The 7,727-nt window shown below is 39.3% G+C and overlaps 1 protein-coding gene across 1 annotated transcript in view; it reads right to left on the reverse strand.

Moving 5' to 3' along the window:
- SLC11A1 (solute carrier family 11 member 1) overlaps window positions 1-5,791 on the reverse strand; it is a 74,185-nt gene extending 68,394 nt beyond the window's left edge. Inside the window, exon 1 of the mRNA XM_087881665.1 lies at window positions 5,636-5,791. The gene's annotated coding sequence lies outside the window, so the exon portion shown is untranslated. The remainder of the gene's footprint in view (window positions 1-5,635) is intronic.
- Between the last annotated feature and the right edge of the window lie 1,936 nt (window positions 5,792-7,727).

Here is a 7,727-nt window from a genome sequence, read left to right on the forward strand (position 1 = left end):
CTTACCGGACTGTTTTAGTCCATAAAGGCTCTTGTTTAATAGCCAAATTTCTCCCTTTTTTGTATCCTTTCCTGGGGGTGCTTTCACATAAATTTCTTTATCTAGATCAGCGTGCAGATAGGCTGTCTGCACGTCAAATTGATATACTTCCAGATTTAAGATAGAAGCTAACACTAGTGCTGTTTTCACGCTTTCTGATCTAACGGTTGGGGAATAAGTGTCTTCATAGTCATCCGGAAATCTTTGGGCAAAGCCTTGAGCCACCAACCTGGCTTTGTATAGGAATTTACCATCCTCTAGCTCCTTGATTTTATAGATCCACCTAGTGCCAATAGGGGATTTCTCAGTGGGCAGGTCTGTTGGTGTATATACATTTAGTTCTCTCAAACTGTCCATCTCTTTTTTCATTGCTTCCTCCCACTTACTTTTTTCTTCTAGGGGTAGCTTAAGTATGTCATCATATGTGTTAGGAGTCAGGTGTTTAGCTTGGATAGACAGTACGTAATCATCTAATCTTTTAGGAATTATGCCCCTATTGGATCTAATGGGCCTATTCTGGGGATGTTCATCGCTATGCATATACTTAGCTTCTTTTTCGGTTAATTGATCTACTTTCAAAGTGGGGTGTCCTTTTTTCCATTCATCATTAACTATTACTGGGCATTTGATTCTGTTAGTAGATGTGGATTTGGGGTTCGTATCTGATGTGTGATGTTTTGCGTGCGTGTGTGTAATATTTTTTGATTCTGGGTAAATTTCATTGAGATGTAATTTTGACCAGTTCATGTGTTCATGAAACACGGCAGATCTGGATACAATGAAGTGATTATTTTTATCAATGAAGCGATATCCCTTGGTTCCTGATTCGTACCCCATAAATATCAGTCTTTTGGATACTTTCTCTCCTTTGCGTCTTAACTGTGAGGGCACATATACATCAGCAGATACACCAAATACGTGTAAATGCCCAATTTTTGGTTTCCTTCCATACATGAGTTCGTATGGGGTCTTATTGATTGTACTGGACCATAAGCGATTTATAGTGTAATTGGAATAATTAAGGGCTTCAGCCCAGAATGACTGGTTTAAACCAGCATCATCTAACACACATTTAACCATGGTTTGTAGCAAACCATTCTTCCTTTCAGAGACTCCATTTTGGAATGGGGAAAATGGACAAGATTTAAAGTGCAATATTCCTTGTGATTTTAGCCAAATTGAAAATTCGTTGGATAGGAATTCCGACCCCCTGTCAGTCATTATTTGTTTGATTTTGGTATTGTATTGTGTTTCTACCATTTTAAAGAACTCCTTAAATTTTTTGAAAACCTCACTTTTGTGGTTAAGGGTGTATACAAAACCAAATCTACTATAGTCATCGACTATGGTCAGGAAGTATCTTTTTTTGTATTTAATTGAAGGTTTTAATGGGCCTACTACATCCATATGAATTAGTTGAAAGGTTGATTGTGTGGTGCGGGTGGCTTTTTTGGGTTTTGGCTTGTTTTTAATTTTGGAAGAATTGCATACAGAGCATTCTAAGTAATTTTTACAGTTCTTTATTTTTAAATCTTCGGAACACTCTAACATTTTTCGTATGACTGGAAAGCTCGCGTGTCCTAGCTTTCTGTGGAGTAAGTGACTACAATTATCGTGAATAGGTTTTCCATTGTTTAAATTTTCAGACATATTAGTATCAGTGTTTGATGCATTCTTATCATTATTTTCATCATGGCTATCTGAATTTGGTTTTTTGTTTCTTAATTGATAGTTTGCATAGACTAGTTCGTTATCTTGTGGCAGTAGGTATGTTAGTCCATCATTTGTAAATAGTTTACCTATGTTTCTGTTGTTCTTAGTCATGAATACCTTTCCACCTCTGAAAGTGGTTTCTATTGCATTGTCTAAGCTTAACTTTAGGGTTGCCAATATGTTATTTGGAATTTCGGGCACAAATAGTACCCCCTCTATTTTTCCTATACCTTTTATATGCGTGTCTCCTATTCCTCTCACTAGGACTCTATTTTGGTTTGCTACTTTAATATAATATTTCTTTTCAGTGAAGTTACTTAATATTTCTCTATTATGAGTTGTATGGCATGTGGCTCCTGAATCTATGAGCCAGGTGTTGAGTGAATCAGATATCAAAGTGTTATTATTTCTTATTCCATATAGTGATCCTTTCTTATTTTCTCTAGGGTTATTTCTGTATGTTTGTCTTTCTCTAGAGTGTGGTGATTCTCTTCTCTTATACCTGTAATCTGGGGAGGTTCTGTCTAAAAAGTGTATTCTTCTATCCTTGTGTTTATATGAGTCACTGTATCCTATATTCTTGGGACAGTCTCTACTCTGATGTCTTTCAGATCCACATGTGAGACATTCATGTGGGTATCTGTCTCTGGCCCTGAAATCAGTCCTTCTTTGATTTCTACCTTCTCTTTGTTGTGTATATCGCTCTCTTCTAAGTCTATCTTCAGTAATAAGCTTATTGGTAAGGTTTTCTAAAGTAATTTGCTCTATACTTAGGTTATCTATTAGTGTAATGTAGTTATCCCAGCTGTGATCTAGTGAGTTAATTATAATGCTTTTCATGGTGTTGTCAGAAATGGTTTCTCCCCTTTGAATAAGGTCTGCTCTTACAGCGTTTAAATTCAAGATATGCTCACTCATGGATGTATCATGTTTTAGTTTGGCAGAATAGAATTCCCTAGAGATTTTTGTGGTAGTGGCTACATTTTTGCTATAGAACAGTCTGAATAATTTTTGATATACTTCAAATACAGTTAAATTATGCTCTATACTGGGGAGTATACTTGGGGAAATAGAAACAATTAACATATAGTATGCTTTGTGGTGGAGGCAGTCTATTTCATAGGTCCAAGGCTTATTTGGTGGGTTATCAATAAAAAATAAAACATTTTCTTTCATATATACAATCTGTAAACACTGATCCCATTCCATTAAGTTGCTTCCATCTAATTTCAATTTTATAAAGTCTGGAGGTATTGTCCCTGAGTGTAGTGAGGTGTTATTCATGTTTAGTAGCTGTCCATGATTTAAGACCTTAGCATACTCACAATAAGGCCTGGGTATGGTAGATGTATGTCTGTATTTACTTATCTCTATGTTGCGCTGACTTGTATTTATGTTTCCTTCTTCTTTCTTTGCAGGCTCGTTCTGGGCATGCTCAGTCCTCATTTTTCTCCAGCAGTCGATGAGGGAGGTTCCTGTGTCTGCAGCTCCTGGGGTGAAGTCCCAGACGGCCTTCTGTTGCTCTGCTTTGTTTCCGGAGGGCCTCTGGTGACTGAAGAATGCCTGGGGTGCTGCTCTGCTCATCGGGGAGTCTTCTCTGAGGTCGTCAGTAAGTGGAGCTTGAGGCGGGCCGCCATTGCCAATGGAGCCGGGTTGTTCAGGGAGCTGCTCTTCAGTAGGTAAGTATGATTGCCAGCTTGTCTTTCTTCGGGTGGCTAGGCCTTTCTTTAGACAGTCTATTTCTTTTTGGCCTTTGGTAGATGGTAGTTTAGAATTTTCTATTTCATTTTCTGGTTGTTTGTTTGGTATTGTTAGTTTAGTCCCGAGTGCTGCAGTTAGCACCTGTATAGCATTGTCTATTTCTACTTCAGTAGGTTGAGCTTTGTTTTGTTTAAATAATTGTTTTTTATTTGTTTTTGGACTCGGGTAATCATCTTCTTGGTAGGTTTTGTTTTTTATTTCGTAGTTTGAGGTTTGGAATTCTTTTAGTAATTGGTCAGGCATTTTAGAGGTATTAGGTGGGTAAGATGGCTGCCATGAAAAAGGCGGGAAGCTGTCGCCATCTTTGGTGTCATTTTTGAAGTCAGGGGTTGAATTTCTTACCTTGCAGTTTTCTTGTTTGTTATTTTCGTTATCTGCTGCTGTTCCGTGGTCGTTTATTATGCTGCGGATTTTCACAAGCAGATTTGATTCAGCTGTAGTTGTTTCTATTAATTCTAGTATTTTTCTTTTTACCTCATCTTCTTTGTTTGGTGTTAGCAGTTCATTTTCTTGTAATTGCGTTTGTTTCTTAATATTTTCAAGTGGTGTATATTTGTCAGGAGTTAGTTGAGCTGCCATTCTTTTCGTTATGTATCTGGTGGCAGGTCTTCTTTTGTCGTTATGTGAGTCTTGCATCTTTATGTTCGGTTGGGCCTACCAAACCATCCTCTGCTACCAATTTGTTGCTAGTTTAGTTATCCTGGTTAGGCCCATATATAAGAGACTGTAGGCTTTCTTGTAATAGTAATATTTATTTCTTTTCTTCCTCAGGAACACAATTAGACAGGCACTAATCTGGGAGGAGCAAGAACTTATATACAGAGAAGGCGGGGCTAATGGTAAGTACTAACCAATGGTAAGTGACACAATGACATCACACAATGACATATAAACAAGCACACATATTTACAGATATCAGGTTAGGTATTTTCATCTGTAACAGTCTCTGTGACTGTAAAAGTTCCAAAGCACTTCTTCAAACTAGGCACAGCCTTAACACACACACATACACACACACACACACACACACACACAGAGAGAGAGAGACAGACAGACAGACAGACAGACAGACAGACAGACGTCTCAGGGACTGAATGATATGCTAAACTTTAAAAAATGAATTAAAAAGCATTCATCTAAATTGTGTTTCAGATGTTGTATATGATGGGGAGTACTGCATGTACTCTCCTGAATTAAGGGTTTGTTTGTTTTTTTACTTAATATTCATGGAAATATGAGTCTTAATTCACATAATTTGGTACAGTGCCCAAGATGTAGAATTAAATTTATTAATTAAGAAAATTTCAATTGAAGTTGAGAATAATTATTTAGGGAACCTATTAACAGCAGTTTAGGCATTGGAAGTAAAGTCCCTGACTGCAAGTTTTGGTCATTCCTTTGGGCTTGTGTTGTATGTCAAAACCTGGGCTCACAATAATGCAGCATTGTCCTCATCTAGTTTTACCAAATCACCTTCAGAGCATCAAACTTAAAACCAAGCACAGATGCGCACAAAATGTTCATTCTATTTTGATCACAAATGACTGGTGGGAAACACACCCATCTTTCTGTCCTTGCATACAGTCCCCACACAAATATACCTAAATATACCTAAAAGTCTTAAAACAATCATGATAGAAGAAATGGCTTCTTAGCACAACAGTACAGTACAGTACAGTACATTTGTTATCTCAAGGCTAGGCCAAAATTATACATTTTTGTCATACTTCTGATTAAAGAGCTTGCAATAAACATTGATCATGAATAAGGCAATCCCTCTTAAAGGGGCATAAACCAGACAACAGGATAACAATTAATTCCATTAGCTACATACTCTGTGAAGTAATTCTCCTGGGAGTTTCTTTTTATCCTTTCTGAATTGATTTCTGTTTGCTTTAAGAAAAACAGAGTTCCCCAGAAAATCCCATTGTTTTTCCTCATCCTATTCCCCTCTCCCCCCTCATAATTTGGTAAACTTTCATCCCACCCACTCAGGAACATCAATCATAATTTAATTTAATCAAACATAATGTAATTGAGAAGCAACAATCTGGGGATGTCCTTTTACTGTCAATCTCTTCCCAGCAAAAGATAGGAGAGGGCAGGTTTATTAGGAATTTACCTCTTTCACGAATCCTTATTTTTTGCAATGCTATTTTCTAACAAAGCCAGTGAAGAGCTGTGTCAGCTCTATTACTGACAAAGCTGATTGCCTTGATCCTGGGGCCTCTGTGTGGGGAGAAAAGCAGCTTTGCCTATAAAAGGCATCTTCCTGTTCATTTGTAAAAGCCACAGTGTGGGGATTTTCCAGTCAGTTCATGCCTATAATGCTTTCAACAGGTATATGTAATACTCCGAGCCTGAACATGCCTCCACCTCTGCTGACAAGAGCCCCTGTATATTTATGGGGGAGCATCAATTCCTCATTCAGTTCCCCTGAAGCCACCAGGCTGAGAAATTTGTTCTGTCATTTTGTCTGAAAATTAGAAATCCAACCAAAAGACATAAAAATCCTTTTTGCCTTCCCTTATAAAGAAGGTACTTCGAATCCCTTTGCTTCCTCTCTCCAGCACTGCCTCGGAATTTTATTAACCAGTAAAACTTTGGGAATGAGTAGCATAACCCCCTCCTCCTCAAGCATATACACGCTTGAAGTCCCACACAGGCAGTGGTAGGAATGTCCAATGCAAAGCATTAGAAATGAGATTTGTGAACCAAAGTCACATTATCATGAGACACCTACTTTTTTTAACCGGGGGCAGAAGGAAGTTTCAGAAAGGACATATGGTTTTACTTCCAGGCCCATTAGTATATCAATTGTTCTGATACAATTTTGTTACGCTGCTCCTGTGTACAATCTGGGAGCCCTCCTGGACTCGTGACTCCTGCATGAAAAACAGGTGACAGTGGTGGCTAGGAGGGACTTTGCATTGTGCACCCCAGTGTGCTGGTTCCTGGATCAAGGGGCCCTACTTATAGACACTCATGCCCTGGTCACCTCCTGATTGGACTATTGCAATGCACTCTGCATGGAGCTGCCCTTAAAAGAGTATCTGAAAACTTCAGATAGTGCAAAATGCCATGGTCCAAGCATTTGTTTCTGGTAGAGCACACATCACACATCTGCTGCATGAGCTATCTTGATTCCATTTGCTTTGGGGTCCAATTCAAGGTGGCGGTGTTGACCTTTAAAGCTCTAAATGACACAGAACTGGTTCATTTCAGGGCCTACCTCTTCCTGATGTCATCTGCCCATCCTACCAGGACCAATAGAAATGGGCATCCTACAAGTTCCACTGTCTAGGGTCGTGATGGCGAACCTATGGCACGCGTGCCAGAGGTGGCATGCAGAGCCCTCTCTGTGGGCACACACACCATCACCAGCTGCTCTTCGGGTTTCTGGTGAGCACATACCAGCTGGTGTTCGGTTGCGCCAGAAGCCCGAAGACTAGCGACTGGTGCGCATGCGCATGCCAGAAACCCAAAGACCAGCTGGCTGGCGCGTGCATGCCCACTGGCCAGCTGGTCTTCAGCTTTCCGGCACTCCAGCACGCACATACACGTTGCGGTTTGGGCAGTTGGTACCAAAAAGGTTTGCCATCACTGGTCTAGGGAGCTGTTAGGCAGCCTGTTGATGATGGGTCTTTTCTGCTGTGGTGCCCACATTGTGGATTTCCCCCTCCCCAGAGATGAAGTCAGCTTCATCAGTCCTGAACTTATGAAAGTCCCTCAAGACCTGATTCTTTCAGCAAGACTGGGGACCCAGGTGAACTCGTGAGCTGACTCCATTATTATTACATCCCTCCATCTATTGTTCTCTTTTCCTATTTTAGGTCTGCTTTTATATTCTTAATGTTCTTTTACTAACGAGATAATGGTTTTGGATAATGATTGTTTTATATTAGTTTTATTGGATAGTTGTACACCACCCAAGTCACTTTAATGTCACTAATGTGCTTTAATGTGCTAATATTTCTAAATATTGTACTACTTCTAAGTAGTCAAAATAACACATCACGTGTCCTTAAATATTGACTGAAGGAGAGGAAGTTCAGAATATGTTCCCATTTTTAATAAATGTTGGGTTGCAGGTTTTTTTTTTTTTAAAAAAAACCAACACTATGCAGAATGGGGAACATATGTCTCATAACAGACATTTTGGACTGCAGTTTGTACAAACCACAGCTCTAGGTCCAACTATGGTTTACCATTAT

The sequence above is a fragment of the Pantherophis guttatus genome, chromosome 1, assembly GCF_059756535.1.
Source record: "Pantherophis guttatus breed Tessera chromosome 1, ASM5975653v1, whole genome shotgun sequence".
Lineage (NCBI taxonomy): Eukaryota > Metazoa > Chordata > Lepidosauria > Squamata > Colubridae > Pantherophis > Pantherophis guttatus.